This window comes from Mixophyes fleayi, chromosome 8 (genome assembly GCF_038048845.1).
Source record: "Mixophyes fleayi isolate aMixFle1 chromosome 8, aMixFle1.hap1, whole genome shotgun sequence".
Classification (NCBI taxonomy): Eukaryota; Metazoa; Chordata; class Amphibia; order Anura; family Limnodynastidae; genus Mixophyes; species Mixophyes fleayi.
Genome location: NC_134409.1, coordinates 83,247,487 through 83,268,413, shown reverse-complemented (window position 1 = coordinate 83,268,413; position 20,927 = coordinate 83,247,487). Strand labels below are relative to the sequence as shown.

The 20,927-nt window shown below is 37.3% G+C and overlaps 1 long non-coding RNA gene and 1 pseudogene across 1 annotated transcript; both read left to right on the top strand.

Moving 5' to 3' along the window:
- The first annotated feature begins 6,330 nt into the window (after window positions 1-6,330).
- On the top strand, window positions 6,331-15,834 carry LOC142100120 (uncharacterized). The gene is made up of 2 exons (XR_012678715.1): window positions 6,331-6,569; window positions 15,561-15,834. It is a non-coding gene; the product is annotated as an uncharacterized LOC142100120 (long non-coding RNA).
- Window positions 15,835-20,211: 4,377 nt separating this feature from the next.
- On the top strand, window positions 20,212-20,330 carry LOC142100442 (5S ribosomal RNA; annotated as a pseudogene).
- The last annotated feature ends 597 nt before the right edge of the window (window positions 20,331-20,927 follow it).

Genomic DNA, 20,927 nt, shown 5'->3' with positions numbered 1-20,927 from the left:
ATGTGAAAAACAGTCATTTTTCACTTCTAATAGAAAATAATGCATTTTTATTTCTTTCTCTTGGTAGCAATGACTTACAAGAATCATTTTACATAATTGTTGTCTAGGATGACATTACCAACATTGTCCACTATTTTTTTAGCTTTCTACCTCTTTCTAAAAAGGAGAAATTGCGAAAACCAGTCATTTTTCAATTCCAATAGAAAACAATGCATTTTTCTTACTTTCTCTTGGAAGCAATGACTTACATGAATAATTTTACATAATTCTTGTCTAGAATGACATTACCAACATTGTCCACAATTTTCAGCTTTCTACCTCTTTCTAAAAAGGAGAAATTGCGAAAACCAGTCGTTTTTTTATTCCAATAGAAAACAATGCATTTTTTCTTAATTTCTCTTGGAAGCAATGACTTACATAAATAATTTTACATAATTCTTGTCTAGAATGACATTACCAACATTGTCCACAATTTTTAGCTTTCTGCCTCTTTCTAAACAGGAGAACAGGCGAAAAACACTCATTTTTCAATTCCCATAGAAAGCAATGCGTTTTTCTTACTTTCTCTTGGAACCAATGACTTACATGAATCATTTTACGTAATTCTTGTCTAGGATGACATTACCAACATTGTCCACAATTTTTAGCTTTCTGCCTCTTTCTCAACAGGAGAAGACGCGAAAAACAGTCATTTTTCAATTCCCTTAGAAAGCAATGCATTTCTCCACACCTGAACTTAAACTTCTTTAGGAAGCAATGACTTACATGAATCATTTTACATAATTGTTGTCTAGAATGACATTACCAACATTTTCCACAATTTTTGGTTCTCTACCTCTTTCTCAGTATGAGAAAACACGAAAAATAGTCATTTTACAATTCCAATAGAAAACTGCATTTTTCTTACTTTCTCTTGAAAGCAATGGCTTACAGGAATCATTTTACATGATTCTTGTCTAGGATGACATTACCAACATTGTTCACAATTTTCAGCTTTCTACCTCTTTTTAAAAAGGAGAAATTGCAAAAACCAGTCATTTTTCAATTCCAGTAGAAAACAATGCATTTTTCTTACTTTCTCTTAGAAGCAATGACTTACATGAATAATTTTACATAATTCTTGTCTAGAATGACATTACCAAAATTGTCCACAATTTTCAGCTTTCTACCTCTTTGTAAAAAGGAGAAATTGCGAAAACCAGTCATTCTTCAATTCCAATAGAAAACAATGCATTTTTTCTTAATTTCTCTTGGAAGCAATGACTTATATAAATCATTTTACATAATTTTTGTCTAGGATGACATTACCAACATTGTCCACAATTTTCAGCTTTCTACCTCTTTCTCAGTATGAGAAAACACGAAAAATAGTCATTTTTCTATTCACTTAGAAAGCAATCCATTTTTCCATTCCTCAAATTTAACTTCTTACTCTCTCTTGGAAGCAATGACTTACATGAATCATTTTACATAATTCTTGTCTAGGATGACATTACCAACATTGTCCAGAATTTTCAGCTTTCTACCTCTTTCTCAACAGGAGAAAATGTGAAAAACAGTCATTTTTCACTTCTAATAGAAAACAATGCATTTTTATTTCTTTCTCTTGGTAGCAATGACTTACAAGAATCATTTTACATAATTGTTGTCTAGGATGACATTACCAACATTGTCCACAATTTTCAGCTTTCTACCTCTTTTTAAAAAGGAGAAATTGCAAAAACCAGTCATTTTTCAATTCCAGTAGAAAACAATGCATTTTTCTTACTTTCTCTTAGAAGCAATGACTTACCTGAATAATTTTACATAATTCTTGTCTAGAATGACATTACCAAAATTGTCCACAATTTTCAGCTTTCTACCTCTTTCTAAAAAGGAGAAATTGCGAAAACCAGTCATTTTTTAATTCCAATAGAAAACAATGCATTTTTTCTTAATTTCTCTTGGAAGCAATGACTTACATAAATAATTTTACATAATTCTTGTCTAGAATGACATTACCAACATTGTCCACAATTTTCAGCTTTCTACCTTTTTCTCAGTATGAGAAAACACGAAAAATAGTCATTTTTCAATTCCTATAGAAAACAATGCATTTTTCTTACTTTCTTTTGGTAGCAATGACTTACATGCATCATTTTACGTAATTCTTGTCTAGGATGACATTACCAACATTGTCCACAATTTTTAGCTTTCTGCCTCTTTCTCAACAGAAGACGCGAAAAACAGTCATTTTTCAATTCCCTTAGAAAGCAATGCATTTCTCCAAACCTGATCTTAAATTTCTTACTCTCTCTTGGAAGCAATGACTTACAGAAATCATTTTACATGATTCTTGTCTAGGAAGACATTACCAACATTGTCCACAATTTTTAGCTTTCTACCTCTTTCTAAAAAAGAGAAATTGCGAAAACCAGTCATTTTTCAATTCCAATAGAAAACAATGCATTTTTCTTACTTTCTCTTTGAAGCAATGACTTATATAAATCATTTTACATAATTGTTGTCTAGGATGACATTACCAACATTGTCCACAATTTTCAGCTTTCTACCTCTTTCTCAGTATGAGAAAACACGAAAAATAGTCATTTTTCTATTCACTTAGAAAGCAATCCATTTTTCCACTCCTCAAATTTAACTTCTTACTCTCTCTTGGAAGCAATGACTTACATGAATCATTTCACATAATTCTTGCCTAGGATGACATTACCAACATTGTCCAGAATTTTCAGCTTTCTACCATTTTATCAAAAGGAGAAAAATCAAAAACAGTAATTTTTCAATTCCCATAGAAAGCAATGCGTTTTTCTTACTTTCTCTTGGAAACAAGAATGACAGTCCAGGTACATTTTTTGGTGTAATTAAGACCAGTTGATGGTTTTCTTATTATATTGTGGTGACCACTCCTCTACGCAGTCCAGGTACATTTTTTGGTGCGATTCAGACCAGTTCAGGGTTTTTAAATTATATTGTGGTGACCACTCCTCTACGCAGTCCAGGTACATTTTTTGGTGCGATTCAGACCAGTTCAGGGTTTTTAAATTATATTGTGGTGACCACTCCTCTACGCAGTCCAGGTACATTTTTTGGTGCGATTCAGACCAGTTGAGGGTTGTTAAATTATATTGTGGTGACCACTCCTCTACGCAGTCCAGGTACAATTTTTGGTGTAATTAAGACCAGTTGATGGTTTTTTTATTATATTGTGGTGACCACTCCTCTACGCAGTCCAGGTACATGTTTTGGTGCGATTCAGACCAGTTGATGGTTTTCTTATTATATTGTGGTGACCACTCCTCTACGCAGTCCAGGTACATTTTTTGGTGCGATTCAGACCAGTTCAGGGTTTTTAAATTATATTGTGGTGACCACTCCTCTACGCAGTCCAGGTACATTTTTTGGTGTGATTCAGACCAGTTCAGGGTTTTCTTATTATATTGTGGTGACCACTCCTCTACGCAGTCCAGGTACATTTTTTGGTGTGATTCAGACCAGTTCAGGGTTTTTAAATTATATTGTGGTGACCACTCCTCTACGCAGTCCAGGTACATTTTTTGGTGCGATTCAGACCAGTTCAGGGTTTTCTTATTATATTGTGGTGACCACTCCTCTACGCAGTCCAGGTACATTTTTTGGTGCGATTCAGACCAGTTGATGGTTTTCTTAATTATATTGTGGTGACCACTCCTCTACGCAGTCCAGGTACATTTTTTGGTGTAATTAAGACCAGTTGATGGTTTTCTTATTATATTGTGGTGACCACTCCTCTACGCAGTCCAGGTACATTTTTTGGTGCGATTCAGACCAGTTCAGGGTTTTTAAATTATATTGTGGTGACCACTCCTCTACGCAGTCCAGGTACATTTTTTGGTGTAATTAAGACCAGTTGATGGTTTTCTTATTATATTGTGGTGACCACTCCTCTACGCAGTCCAGGTACATTTTTTGGTGTAATTAAGACCAGTTCATGGTTTTCTTATTATATTGTGGTGACCACTCCTTTACGCAGTCCAGATACATTTTTTGGTGCGATTCAGACCAGTTCAGGGTTTTTAAATTATATTGTGGTGACCACTCCTCTACGCAGTCCAAGTACATTTTTTGGTGCGATTCAGACCAGTTCAGGGTTTTTAAATTATATTGTGGTGACCACTCCTCTACGCAGTCCAGGTACATTTTTTGGTGCAATTCAGACCAGTTCAGGGTTTTTAAATTATATTGTGGTGACCACTCCTCTACGCAGTCCAGGTACATTTTTTGGTGCGATTCAGACCAGTTGAGGGTTGTTAAATTATATTGTGGTGACCACTCCTCTACGCAGTCCAGGTATAATTTTTGGTGTAATTAAGACCAGTTGATGTTTTTCTTATTATATTGTGGTGACCACTCCTCTACGCAGTCCAGGTACATTTTTTGGTGTAATTAAGACCAGTTCATGGTTTTCTTATTATATTGTGGTGACCACTCCTCTACGCAGTCCAGGTACATTTTTTGGTGTGATTCAGACCAGTTCAGGGTTTTCTTATTATATTGTGGTGACCACTCCTCTACGCAGTCCAGGTACATTTTTTGGTGTGATTCAGACCAGTTCAGGGTTTTTAAATTATATTGTGGTGACCACTCCTCTACGCAGTCCAGGTACATTTTTTGGTGCGATTCAGACCAGTTCAGGGTTTTCTTATTATATTGTGGTGACCACTCCTCTACGCAGTCCAGGTACATTTTTTGGTGCGATTCAGACCAGTTGATGGTTTTCTTAATTATATTGTGGTGACCACTCCTCTACGCAGTCCAGGTACATTTTTTGGTGTAATTAAGACCAGTTGATGGTTTTCTTATTATATTGTGGTGACCACTCCTCTACGCAGTCCAGGTACATTTTTTGGTGCGATTCAGACCAGTTCAGGGTTTTTAAATTATATTGTGGTGACCACTTCTCTACGCAGTCCAGGTACATTTTTTGGTGTAATTAAGACCAGTTGATGGTTTTCTTATTATATTGTGGTGACCACTCCTCTACGCAGTCCAGGTACATTTTTTGGTGTAATTAAGACCAGTTCATGGTTTTCTTATTATATTGTGGTGACCACTCCTTTACGCAGTCCAGATACATTTTTTGGTGCGATTCAGACCAGTTCAGGGTTTTTAAATTATATTGTGGTGACCACTCCTCTACGCAGTCCAGGTACATTTTTTGGTGCGATTCAGACCAGTTCAGGGTTTTTAAATTATATTGTGGTGACCACTCCTCTACGCAGTCCAGGTACATTTTTTGGTGCGATTCAGACCAGTTCAGGGTTTTTAAATTATATTGTGGTGACCACTCCTCTACGCAGTCCAGGTACATTTTTTGGTGCGATTCAGACCAGTTGAGGGTTGTTAAATTATATTGTGGTGACCACTCCTCTATGCAGTCCAGGTATAATTTTTGGTGTAATTAGGACCAGTTGATGGTTTTCTTATTATATTGTGGTGACCACTCCTCTAAGCAGTCCAGGTACATTTTTTGGTGCGATTCAGACCGGTTGATGGTTTTCTTATTATATTGTGGTGACCACTCCTCTACGCAGTCCAGGTACAATTTTTGGTGTAATTAAGACCAGTTGATGGTTTTCTTATTATATTGTGGGGACCACTCCACTACGCAATCCAGAAAGATACCTCGTTGCAACGTTTTGGACTAATAACAATATTGTGAGGTGTTCAGAATACACTGTAAATTAGTGGAAATGATTGTTATTGAATGTTATTGAGGTTAATAATAGCGTAGGAGTGAAAATAAGCCCAAAAACTTGATTTTTGAACTTTTTATGCTTTTTTCAAAAAAAATCCGAATCCAAAACATTAAATCCGAACCAAAACCTTTCGGCAGGTGTTTTGCAAAACAAATCCGAACCCAAAACCTCAAGAAAATCCGAATCCAAAACACGAGACACCAAAAGTCGCCGGTGCACATCCCTACTATAAATTTGGTACTTTGTAAATAAGTATGGACACACTTGGCTAACAATAACTCAGATGAATTAAATATACATGTTAAACATAACAGCACTACTTGTCTAAAACAGATTCACAAAGAGGAACAACACAGAGCATAACACAGAAACAGGGAAAAAACACAGTGTTACAGTTAATACATATACACAAACTGCCTAATGACCATAACTCCTCCATGCAGTAATCAGCTATATTTAACTATAGGGCATATATTTACTTCTTTTTAGATTGTATGTGGGAAATACTGTAAGTTTTAGTATATTTGATTTGTGGCATTTAACCAATATCCAATTATTACTTCTACAACTCTACATTATTTACAATCACTATAACAAACAATTATTATTAATAATGTAATTATAGAAGATAGGATTTATGCCTTGTATTTTTTTCTGCTCATGTTAGATTTCCAGTGGAACATTTGTTGGCCTTGGACAGAGTATTAAAAACCTTTATCTGGAGAGCAACAGGTTGCAGAGCCTTCCCAACATGAAGAACTTCATTGGACTGGAAGTAATAAACTTGGCTAACAATCCCTTCCATTGTGACTGTTATCTGCTCCATCTACACAGGTATGTTCCTCTGCCAGATAGCATCAAAACCACCACCAAACCTTGTTAAGCATTAAATCATATTCCTCTAGCATTTTCATTCTTCAACTTCATGGTAGTTCTAATGCAGAGGGCTTATTTACATATTTTACATAGATGCACTATGATTGCATGGTAAATATCCATCAATTAATCAATCAAAATTAGGATTTTATGTTTCTGAATATTTCATCTGTCTACCTATCCTTGCTGCCAAGCCTGTCTATGTACTGTGGAATAATATTCCCATATTTTCACTAAAACGTAAAGCGCTACGGAATATGTTGTCGCTATATAAATGATGATGATGATGATGATGATGATGAACATAAGCAAAGAAGAACATTTTAATTTTAATTACGCACCACTTTTCTAATTCTGAATTCAAAGTGTTTTAACAATAATCTGGCTTGGCTAAATCATTAGGAGCTGGCTAGGGGAGGCGTGACAACTCTTGGGATGTGGGGCAATTGCTAGTGGCCCAAGCCCGTCAGTCATATCCATAGATTGGCCATGAACAGGGTTATGATTTTCATTAGTATATTATTTTTTTTACTTTTTTTTTGTCACCTTATATATATATATTTTTTTTTTAAAGTATATTTTATTGACAATTTTACAGTTTCAACAGCATACAGGTTAGACTGTAAAACAAACAGTTTGTTAATAAAAGTAAACTAACAAGAACATTGTTATAATGTGAAATATCAAATGAATTGAAGATGGAAAAGAAAAAAAGAAGACAAAAAGAGAATGAAAAGACGGGGGGGGGGGGGGGAGAGGGGGAAAGGGGGAGGGAGACTCAGCCCGGCATCTTGTAGTCAGCTAAGCGCTCAATACGTCCTTTTGCAATCGAGGTCATGGTATCTTTCTTTTCATTTAACTTAGATTTTGAGTTTGGACGGTCCCTGTTTGATCCGTTCCATAGATAGCCTGCCAGGTATTTTGAAATTGAATGGGTTTATCATTTATTATACTAGTTATATGCTCACAATGATAAGTCTGCCATATTCTATTTATGATTTCAGTTAAAGTGGGAGGTTCTGCTTTTTTCCAGTTTGCTGCCACTGCAGTTTTAGCTGCGTTAAGGATATGGCCCACAAGTGCTGCTGTCTGCTTACCAGTGTCTGGGACAGTTCTGTGTAGGAGTGTGTAAGAAGGACAGGGGGGTAATTGCAGCGTGGTGACTCTGTGAATTAGATTATGAACTTTTTGCCAGAATCCCATCATCTTAGGGCATGACCACCATATGTGATGGAACGAGCCCTCTTGCCCGCAGTTCCTCCAACATAAGTTAGAGGAGTCGGGATAAATGGCTTTTAGGCACGTGGGGACCAAATACCACCTATACAGCAACTTATAGGCATTCTCCTTGGTCTTCACACATATAGAGCTCTTGGCGACACGTGCTCTGATCCTAGCCCATTCCTCCACCTCTATTACCTCTCCCAAGTCTTCCTCCCACTTAAGTTCATACCAATCTTTGTCGGGTTGACGAAATGTCACCAGGATGCTGTAAAATGTCGAGATTAAGCCAGTAGGGAGGGATTTGCTTCTACAGAAGGATTCTAAGGGTGTCCGATGATGAATGGTTTTAAGTGCTGGAATTGAATGGTATAAGTGCCTTAGCTGTAAGTATTGGTAGAAGCAGTTATTAGTATATTATTTTAATCATGGTTATTAGAAGAAAAACATAATTAAATGATGGTGTAGATTCATTCACTCAGTTTTCTACCTCTGGGGATCCTTATACTCATCACTCAGGCTTAGTAGTATACAAGTCAACAACCATCAACAATGATAGTCAGAAGCGGATTTCAGTGATACTCATAAAGCTGACATAGAAGCAATATTGTTGCAGTCTTATCATAAAAGGCTCAGTTTGTCATTATATAGTATAAATTTGAGATAAGTCCAAACATATTCTCTTCTCCTTTTGGGGAATGTGTCAATCATACAGATCCCGCAGTACAGATGCACAGAAGAACCTTTATTTGTCAGTCCATGTAAGCACAGATCCAAACAGATAAATACAATCAGGGTTCTTGTACCTAATAGTCTTTCAACTTTTCTATGCGTATCACCCAAATAATCAGGTGTCATTGGGGATAGAGTACATACTGTGATGATAAGTGGACTTACTTTAAATACCTCCCACTTCATGCATAGTCAAAGAAAGGGAAAGGTAGTTCATGTAAGCGCATTTTCCAATTGAATTCCTCAATGGAAGAGGTAAACATGAAAAGAATGGGACAGACTGGTGTCCCCAAGAATACTCAAACCAAGGTAAAAATCTCGTAAAGCAAAACAAGTACTATATATATATATATATATATATATATATATATATATATATATATAACCACAACAATTGATATACTCTGGCGCTATCTACCACATCGGTAAGTATTAAAAAAAATTATATATAAAGATTCACAACACTGTATAGTATCAGATATAGTATTCGATAGTCCACAAACAATTCACTCATGTGTGAGTGGCAGCCACGTATAAGCCTGTATCCAGATGGTCAATCCAGAAGAAAATAGTCACTAGAACAAAGCACAGGCAGGGCGCCTCATAGTGTAATACCAGGACAACAAAGGACAGAATATGTATATATATGCGTACCGTCAGGTAAAGATGTATGATCTAGACTCGAGTGGATCCTCTTTGAGAACTGTAACACTGGATCTCAACTCGGGAACAATCGAGGAATGTGGAAAAAGGCAAACATAGCATAATATGGTAATGCAAAGGATAATGCACCACGTGAAACACCATAGGATATTCAAAGGGTGTAGAGTTCAAAATTCACCAGGGTATATATATAAACCTAGCCCAGAAAAACCACACACCACTTTTATGTGTGAGCAATAAATCATATGCGTACCATAAATATGAGCATAATAGCTAGAAGATGTTTCCTTGTAGGCAGCTGTATCTAGTACATAGGCACCCAGATAACAGCACTTTTCAGCTTGTTTATGTAGATATCCACAGTTGGTCAAACAGGTTACACGACTGGATACATATATATATATGTTGAATTATGTCACAAAAAGAACCTCAAAGTTGGATTGCCAAATTATTTAACTGCAAGGAGTTGTGATAACAACTATGTAACATAGAATGTGCATAGTGTATGCAGTTTCAAATTTGAAAGGCATACTTTTCACAGTAATTGTTCTCTGGCAGTTGTCATCCGGAGCTAGTGTCGTGAAGCCTCACAAAAGTGTACCTAAGTTGAAGAATCTCCTTGTCTCCTCTTTAGTTATGGTCTATATGTTGTTGCTAACCTTCCAAATGCCCATGAATCTGAGGTAGGAGGGATCACTGTTGTGGAACTTAGCATAGTGGTCAGAAAGGCTATGAGTTTCTATCTTTTTCCTATTGTTTCTGTGTTCTCCCAATCTGACTTTTAGGCAACTCATGGTCTACAGGCATAATGAGGTTTTTCATTTCCTCAAAATGCCTATTAATCAAATCACTGTCATATTCTCTTTCTGTAAACCTCATCTTGAGGGTGTTGGTTTGGTTCTTAAAATCCTGCACCTTAGAGCAATTTCTCCTAAGACTCTTAAATTGCCCACTTGGAATATTACATAGCCACTGTTTGTGGTTGTGTAGTTGTTGAAATCTATGTCCTTCGAGAAGGTTTTGGTTTTTAATCGATGTAGAACTCTAAATCCAGTAATTCTACTGTCTCTGTACTGGTTTTGGTGCTGAATATTAGGTTTAGGTCATTATTATTGATGTATATAATAAAATCATCTAGATCTTGGAATTCATTGCCAGGGAAGGTTGTGATGGCAGATTCAATAGATATATTTAAGAAAGGGTTAGACATTTAGCGAAAAGTGTATCCAGGGATACGACTGTTAATTAAAATGAAGGATAGTAGTGGATATAGGGTAAAAATAGGACTGCAATATTTAGTCTGGGGGGATTTTCACAATTGAAACAGATTGGCGGTTGCTTACTCTGGATCAATTTCAAATATAAGTGCAGGATCGCAAGAGATCCACAATAGGTTAAACTTGATGGACTGGTGTCTTTTTTCAACCTCATCAACTATGTTACTATGTTACTATCTTCCTTGCTATCTGTCCATACACAGATGACATCATCAATACCCATGCCATTTTAAAATGTGGTCTGAGGTGGGATTGTTGTTCCAAATTTTAAGGTTTTCCCGCTATGCCACAAACAGGTCTGCGTAACTCAACGTAAATTTGGTGTCCATCGCAGCTGTTTGTAGCACTTACCCTCAGACCAGAAGTAATTATGTTGCAGGATGAATATAATGACCTCTGTGATAAAGGCAAATGGGGGTGGAGAGAGAATGGATTCTGTCCTCAATACTTTTTCTATAAACTCACAACATTTATAGTCAATCACCGTGTACAATGATGTGATATCACAGGTCATCAAGGGATATCCTTTGTTCCATTTTGTTAGGTCTACTTATAAATGGGTGAAAAGTCCTAAATCTGTCAGAAAATGGATTTTTCGCAGGATTTAAGGCATCTCCATATTTCCCATGTAAAGCATGGGGAACACTTTTTAACAAGTACAGCAGTAGTACAAGTACCACGGCTATCCTCCGTTTTCATTTCAGCATGGCGATAGATGCTGGGGACAAGAGAAGATGCTTTATTATTACAATAAAACATTGTTTCCTTTTTTAAATTTATTTTGTTTGTTTTTTAAACTTTTGTTCACATATTTTTTGCATGACCGATTAAGGACTTACGTAGTGTCTTTGAGATATTTCTTTGTTTCTCCACTGGTGGCTGTAGGAACACATCAATGTATTCAGAGAGATTTTAAATGAGACTCTATGCCAGACACAATGGGTTTCCCTGGGGGGTTGTATAGTCCTTTATGGATCCTGAGTAGAAAGTAGAAAACAGGCATGCTAAAGTTCTTATGATGGAAATAGTCTTTTTTTTACTAAGGATGCCCAAATCTAGGGCTCCAATTTCCTTATTAAAGAAAGTAGTGAGGTCTTCTTTCAGTAGTAGGTATGTGTCATGGTCTCCCAAAAGTCTGAAAGTCTCTTCAGAATAGTCTGTCTTGCCCATGATGACTGTGCCTTATGTGAGGGTTGTATAACAATTATGTAATTTTCCTTCAGTTGTTACAGAGTGTTAGGATATTGAACTGGTAAGCATGAATCATTGCACACCCATCTCTTTAATTTAGGGTGTGTTTTTCTCCTGACCTGATTGGACCTTTGAAGATCAAAGCCCCCTCCTGTTCTATGCAATCTTTATCAGTGAAAGAAGTTACTCTGGACTCCTGAACAACCTGCTCTCTGAGATTCTTCAGTTACTGGGCAGCACAGTGGCATAATGGTTAGCACTGGGGTCATGAGTTCAATTCCCGACCATGGCCTTATCTGTGTTGAATTTGTATGTTCTCCCTGTGTTTGCGTGGGTTTCCTCCAGGTGCTCCAGTTTCCTCCCACACTCCAAAAACATACTGGTAGGTTAAAGACTGCTATCAAATTGACCCTAATCTCTCTGGCTGTGTATGTGTGTAAGGTTAGGGAATTTAGACTGTGAGTTCCAATGGGGCAGGGACTAATGTGAGTGAGTTCTGCGGAATTAGTGGTGCTATATAAATAGCTAATGATGATGATGATGATGAGTTACTGATTTGTGCTTCAATTCTGACTCTGTGCCTTGGCAAACAGCTTTAATATTCCAACTCAGTTTTTTGGCATCCAGCTAACTTTGAATTCTTCTGCACCATGAACATATAACTGCTTATATAAAACAATTGTCTGCTGGCTAGGAAAGAAATATTTGTACATCACTATGTCTGCTAATTCTGTGAGTACTGAAACTCGAACATAGAACTGCTTATATAAATCTAGAAATGCTTAGGCTCGGTTCCCCGAGATCAGAACTTAGCAGATCCATGTACCAAGCCGAGCTGAGCCGGCTCTGTACTTTTGCGCGCCCTCGGAATTAAAAAAGAGTTTTAGGTTCTAAAAGTACCACCCTCCACGGCGATCCAGCTCCATTTCACAGAGAGACACAGTTCTTGGCAGTCTCTAGTGCAGTTGGGCAACGTCATAGGTAGAAAAGAAAGAGGAGGGGTAGCAGTGTTCTGCAAAGTCTCCAGTAACATTCCGGAGAGCTCCATTGCTCCATTGCTCCAATGCTAATTGTCATTGCTGAAATAGAAATAATAGTTCATTAATAGCACTGTTACTTTAGGTGCCTTAAGCCCATTGTTAGCTTGTTTTGTGTGGGCCCAAACAAACCAAGCACATCAGCCTCAAAAGTGGCACTCCTTGTCGCTGAACTACTTGGTTTGTTAAAGTGTGCATGTCCTTTTTAAGATCCAACATAAGGGTGGGTGAGAGGGCCCAAGGACAATTCCATCTTGCACCACTTTTCCTTTCAGCTACCGCTGTGTGCCAATGTTACCTACATGTGCTATATACTGTTGTGTGCTTTGCAAAAATCTTAGACACACATTGATGATGCAGATTACTCAGGACAACGTTTTGATATCTGGTCTTGTCTACTGTAAAAGAATTGACCAGAATTGTGACACCTCTGCTGTAACTCCACCTGATCCTACTATCAACTATCAAGATCCAAAGAATGGTGGAGGATTATTTTTAATTTTTTTGAATGGTATAAAGAGAACAGTTTTATTAACAAAGAACAACATTGCTGGCAGAAGTAATGTAAACATGGATGTCTAAATAGACGTGTATATGTATTACCTTCCACTTTGCTGCTGTTTCATCAGTATTGCACAGAGTGTTTGTAATTTGCACTATACGTCAAAGGTACCTAACGATATTATAAATTTTGGGAAATTGGGGCTGATGCGAAGCTCAGTGATGAACTTGCTTTTTTCTGTGAATTACAATGGCTCTTTTTAGTGCATTGTCTGGCACCCTGGATTGCTCTGGGTTCAATAAAACCACGCATCCCGGGGAGTGGAGGAGGGGGGGGGGGCGGTCAGCACTCATCGTCATGTATTAGCTGTAGAATTACCACAGTTAACCAAGGAACGGGTGGAGCGATCATATGAATCATAACTGGATAATTCCATTTTGCACCACTTTTCTTTTCTGTCACTGCTGTGTGGAAATGTTTCCTAGATGTGCTATGAACTGCCGTGTGTTTGAGTCATTGCTCTGTCATTTAGCATCCAGCCAGGTCGCTGCAGTCTTTGTTTGAAAGTGTATGAAAATAATATTGTGACCTGTGAGTTGATCAAAATTGACTGCAAATGACTTGAAATTAGTATTTATGAGGTTAATAATAATGTAGGGGGGAAGCAAAATTATGTGATTTTAGCAACAACAAAAATTGGTATTTTAGAAAAAAATAGGGATCCAAAACCAAAGCAAGCAAGGGCGGTTTTGCCAAAACCAAAACACAAAGTTAATCCAGATCCAAAACCAAAACCAGAACACAGGGGTCAGTAAACATCTCTATATAAGTCAATACTCTGCAGGCTAGCAAAGAACTCTTACTACATCACTCTGCCTGCTGACACGGCACTGAGGAGCTCTGGGCTTGTCTCAGTTGTACTTGAGCTTTTTCTACCTTCAGGTAATCAGGAATATTTGATATCCTCCATTATCAAGATTGCATTTGTGAGTACTATTGTCTACTATAACTTTTATTCTACTGTTTGAAGTACTACAGAATGCCAGTGTCGCTGCAGAACTTTAATTAATACAGCTGTCTGAGACTACTATTACTAAAGACTTTGTTCGGGGCGCATTAATCAGTTGCAAGCTGTGTTTTATCAGTATCTGATCATCGGTTACTCTGCATGTTTTTCAACATATTCAAATAATTTCACAGTTTGAACTTATCTCCTGCTTCACTCTTGTGTTGAATTAGCTAACACAGAGCCTGCTTCTCAACCTGATTTAAGTTAGATGGATAATGTTTTTTTTATGTTGGTTCAATTTATCCAACTGTTCCTCAACCATTCTCAAGTTCTATATAGGGCCCCTTTAAATGACTGGTAACTAAACCTAGTTTTAAGATCAGTGTTTATAAAATCATCTATCTTTGGGAAGGTGATTATAGTAGTCCCCCTCTCATGCAAGAATTTTTTTTGAGTGAGTTTCCTAATATTTGTATATTAGTAAATATATTGAATATGTCTAATGGATAGCTGTGGTGAGTTTTAAACCTTTGCTTAGTTTGGTGAGTTTGTGTCTCCTCTTTTTCCCTTCTTTTTCTGGCATTGACCTTTTTAGACTTACTGGGCTCATCTGAAACTTTCCTTCTAGTGGTGTTATGAATTCTTGCGGTTGCTGTTCCTGTCTGACTAATTCTAAAAAATGGGTCATGAATGCGTCTCTCAAACCCTTGGTGGGAATTTGTATGACATTCAATAGAAAGTTTATCAAGGAATGTGATTTCCCCCCCCCCCCCATTTTTTACATAACATTCTGCTACAGTTGACCCTTTTCTTAAGCTATTCTTTGATATGTCTGCAAAGTCCCTTTAGTGTTGTAATAGATTTTTTCTGTGAACAGTTCTTGGTGGATTGAGGGGTTCGTAAATAGGATGGGGTCCCATCTTGTATGGGATTTTCTTAACTAATGGGGGATTGTACTGTTTTGGGGCATATGTTACCCACTCTGTATATCTGAAATGTTGCCCTGACCAGCAGTGGTGGTGTTTATGTCTTTCTACCAATTTATGCCTGCCAGCTTCCTGTCTTTTTACAAGGCCACTCTTTTCTTTCTAGTTTGTATAGTCCCTCTTGCAGTAGCCAGAGATACTTTCTCCACCACCAGCTACAATTGTTATTCTCCTATCTTAAGCTACCTCTTAAATTATAAACTAATTTTTTTCAGGGCCATTACCTTCTGTTTCATGTCATTGTATGTTTTTTATTTGTATCATGATAATAATAATTTAGTAGTTGATTATGTACTTCTGGAATTGTAATTGGTTTCAAATTATTTTACAGATGGATCAAAAGTCTAAATATAAAGGTAGGAGCTACTTGTGCAGGTCCCAAAATCATGAAGAATCAGAAGCTCAGAAATGCCCCCTTTTCTACTTGCCCTGGATGGGAATCTAGCAAAACAATCAGGAACAAGCGAAAGAACTCAGCCATCTCTATTAAACAAAGAAAACTTGGGAAATAGAAAAAAATATGTAATTGTTTGTGAGGCTGTAAGGAGATATATATGATGGTAAATTACTGAGCACAGAACAAATTACATAATTGTGCAAGTTTACCGAATTGCTTTGAAGTTTGTGCCTATTCAGCTTACAGAGGGAAAATAATTTGCAGTCAGCTCTACCCTGATAGATAGTTGCACACTAAGAAATGTATAATAGAGACTAGGGGCCTGATTCATTAAGGATCTTAACTTGAGAAACTTCTTACTTCAGTCTCCTGGACAAAACCATGATACAATGCAAGGGGTGCAAATTAGTATTCTGTTTTGCACACAAGTTAAATACTGTCTGTTTTTTCATATAGCACACAAATACTTGATAACTTATTTGTACACTGAAATTCAAAGTTGATATTTGTGTGCTACATGAAAAAACAGACAGTATTTAACCTATGTGCAAAACAGAATACTAATTTGCACCCCTTGCATTGTATCATGGTTTTGTCCAGGAGACTGAAATAAGAAGTTTCTCAAGTTAAGATCCTTAATGAATCAGGCCCTAGGTTACTAGTAGGCAGCAGAAAAAGGGCATACTGCTAATACTTACAAACGTGATTTGGTTGTACCACTTGCCTAACCCACTATTTTATTTGTGTCCATCCTAGGAACATACATAAACAAATCAGGGGTAATAAAAACATAAATTAATTTAGCCTTCATTGAGGCAATATTTAAATGTTTATAATTTGCAAATAATAAAATATTCAAAATTAAAACAAAACTAAAAACAATTGTATACAAAGTGAGCAGAGTGCCACTCCTGTTAAGCTGGATACACGCTTATGCAATCATACTTTGGATGTACTGTCTCTAACGATTTCGCTAACAATTGAAAGTCCTGATGAGCATGCTGATTCGTGTGTACACACCTACACAATTTACCTTCAGATCTGTGATCTTTCTCTTTTATAACCATCTGCTGAATAGATAATGAATGAACATCATTTCATCGTTGATCGTGTTTTTTAGTTCGTTTGGAAAACCAAATCAACAGATGCAATATGTTTTGGAACAATAAAACATAATGCTGGGAGCATACACATTCTATCAATATCTGACCAAATGGTTGTGAATGTGTGATCTGCACGATAATTGCATAGGTTTGTACCCAGCTTCAGTATTTAGCTTTAGGCCTGGGTCTATTTTAATTTTTACACAAGTCTGAACCTGATTACATATTCAAAAGTAGAATGGGAAGACAATGCAGGATTTTCATGGATGCCATGCTATCCTCTGTGGAAAGGTGAGTCCCCAAAAACAAGAACTACGCTGTGCCCAAAAAATAAAGATACATAAAAGATAATAGGCAAAAAGGGGTGAAGATTATGAGCTCACCTCCTGGTGGTTGCAGGAGCTGCAAGCAGGACCAGGGATTCCTCCCTAGTAATACACTGGCAAGCAAAAATTATCCTGTGCGCTCACTGGCTAAATGATTGTAATAATAATATGTATTGTATGGTGTACCAGATGTATGGTAGTGGGTTACCTCTACTAATTGGACAATACTCTATGGCATATAATATCTTATTTATTAATCCCTATACATTGTAAGATGAAATAAGATAAAAGACAATTGAATAAAATTCTAAAACATATGAATATATGTACTTATGCTGCGCTGGATAGTCCAATGTCAGAGTAAAACAAGACAATAAAATAGTTCTACAGCTTATGAATACATATACTTGGATGAGCTGAAAAAGTCCAATGCCAAGATTAATGTTTTATGGTGCAACCAAAATGGATACAATTTTCGTAATTATAGACGCAGTCTATAATTCCAATGGGTGGATCTTCGGATGTTAAAATGTATTCCTATTTGGTAGATGGAATGCCCATGGTTAAATCACAAATGTATAATGTCTCATGAGGATCCTGCAGTTTTGGATAGACGTGAATAATCGCGTTCTAATGGTGAAGTAGTATAACGATAACGGGATGTGAAATAAAGGTAATATACCTAATGGAGAAGTTGTACTTAGTCCATAAGTATCCCACACATTGGTGGGACTAATACTTGCGATTTATGTGAAGCTTGAATAATGGTGTCAGTCACTCGTAGGGGTCCCGCTGAGGGACTGCGGCGTACAGAATGGAGTGTCCAGATGATACAAACAGCAGCGGGTGATCAATCCCGCTACTGTAAGGATAGATTAGCGGTCCACATGAGGCGTGCGACACGCTTCCGGTCCTGACTTCCGCGTCTGAGGTCACTTCCGGTAAGTTGCTATTGGCCAATAGATGGTTGGGGGCGGAGTCCCAACGCGTTTCCTCTTAGCAGACTTTCTCAAGGGAGATAGTTCCAATATTGGTGGGTGTTCATTTATAGAGCTCCCAGTTGTATAATTGTCTCTGATTGGGTGATCGCGCTGTTAGCCTATCTTTGGTCCGTGGTGTGCCTTAATCGTTCAAGTGTTTATACACTCAAACTTTATGAGCCCTGGGAGCCATGATGCAGAATTAGAGCTGTAATATAATGGTATTAAACTGGAATACATGTCAAAACCTTCTGGTTACATACATATAGCATATATCTCGGGATAACTCATATGATAGCCCAATTATATGCATAAAGCAAATATGTGTATGTTTGGCAAATAAATATACGGTATAAATATGAAGGTTCCTATATACATATATATGCACAATATACAATCACGCAAAACGTATATAATGTAATATACTTGTCTTAAATTGACACCTTGGCATGCCTAAGCAGTTTTGTTTATAGGGATATTTATAAGAATGGTCTTCGTGTTTTACATATAGATTTATACATATACTGACTGGTTCATGTACTGGATTAAATGCACAAAGATGTGTACAAATAATTATAAATTTGTGCGTGGTTAGGAGCATAATAATAATAATCAAATACATTCCCTACATATAGCGACACCTGATGAACTGAATGTTTGTAGTATACCCTCATTCAGTCATATATGTATATTGTCACAATATATTCGATGTATAGTGTTATGATGACAACGTAAACAATTATAATGTTGGTACCAGTAGGCTTCCTTGCACAGCCACCTGCCCATATATACCAGTGTTGACACAGTCTAAATGGAGAGTCGAGTTCCTACTGTACAAGGTGTTCTCGAGTAGTCTCCTATCCCATTACTTACCTAGCTCTGCCCTGCTTGGCTTCCAAGTTTGGGTGGGTTTGGGCATGGCCAAGGTGGTATGGCCATAGGACTCGCGCCTCTCCCATGGACAAATGGAACAACGCCTGGTTTGGCAAGGTGTTGTGCAGATGGCACTACCGTGAAAAGGATAACTCTATACATCAATGCAAGGTGAGGTCTAATTCTATGTTCAGTCCATTTGGAGTAAGGGTTTTGACAAAATAAATGGCTTTGGATTCCTCCCTATTCAGTTTGGGTATTATGTTGCCCCTTCTCCAATTCTGAGTCACTTGTTTGATACCAAAAAAGGTTGTGCCTTGATGGCTGCAGTTGTGGGTGTCCTTATAGTGTCTGGATAGGTGGTGGTTTTCAAAACCTATCCTAATATTTCTTAGATGTTCCCTGATCCTGGTTTTGAGGGTCCTAATCGTTCTACCGATGTACTGTTTGCCGCATTGGCATTGTAGTAAATAAACTACATTTGTACTATTACAAGTGATGAACTCTTGAATTTTGAAGGTTTTCCCATTGGAGGTCAATATGTATTCTATAACAGGTTTGGTACTCCTGCATTGTAACGTTTTACAGTTGGAGCATGTCCCACAATAGAAAAAACCTTTTGTGGGTATCTGTTGACTAAGCCAGTTTGAATCTGTGCGTTGAATATTGGCAGGAATGTAACTGGATGTGATCGATTTTTTGATATCAGGGGCCTTTTTGAAAACCAATTGCGGATACTCGGGAAGTGTCGAGCCTAATACTGAATCTTGTTTAAGGATGTTCCAATGCTTGTTCAGAATTCTCTTAATGTGGATTGCATCTCCTGAATAGTTGGATACAAAGTAAATAGGTTCTGATGAGTTTGTTTTGGGAGGTCTAGTGCCATCTACCTCTGGTGTGTTTTTATATTTCAAAAGGTTGTTCCTACTTGTATCCTTCACTTTCTGATAAGCCTCATCTACAAGTTTGTCGTTGTACTGTTTTCCTAAAAACTGTTGTCTCATGATATCGCTCTGTGCAATGTAATCATTCATATTTGTGTAGTTGCGGCGTATCCGTGTGAACTGGCTAAAGGGAATACTCCTTAGCCAATTAGGATGGTGGTTGCTGTTGGATAGGATGAAACTGTTCACATCTACTTGCTTTCTAAATGTACGAGTGGCTAGTTGGTCATTCTGAATGAATATCTCGAGATCTAAAAATTCAATCGATAGACGACTGTAATTGGCTGTAAATTGGAGACCATATTGGTTGTCATTTGTCGGTCTTAAAAACTGGGATAAGTCCATGGGAGAGGCGCGAGTCCTATGGCCATACCACCTTGGCCATGCCCAAACCCACCCGAACTTGGAAGCCAAGCAAGGCGGAGCTAGGTAAGTAACGGGATAGGTGACTATTCGAGAACACCTAGTGCAGTAGGAACTCGCCTCTCCATTTAGACCGTGTCAACACTGGTATATATGGGCAGGTGGCTGTGCAAGGAAACCTACTGGTACCAACATTATAATTGTTTACGTTGTCATAATAACACTATACATCGAATATATTGTGACAATATACATATATGACTGAATGAGGGTATACTACAAACATTCAGTTAATCAGGTGTCGCTATATGTAGGGAATGTATTTGATTATTATTATTATGCTCCTAACCACGCACAAATTTATAATTATTTTTACACATCTTTGTGCATTTAATCCAGTACATGAACCAGTCAGTATATGTATAAATCTATATGTAAAACACGAAGACCATTCTTATAAATATCCCTATAAACAAAACTGCTTAGGCATGCCAAGGTGTCAATTTAAGACAAGTATATTACATTATATACATTTTGCGTGATTGTATATTGTGCATATATATGTATATAGGAACCTTCATATTTATACCGTATATTTATTTGCCAAACATACACATATTTGCTTTATGCATATAATTGGGCTATCATATGAGTTATCCCGAGATATATGCTATATGTATGTAACGTGGAAGTCAGGACCGGAAGCGTGTCG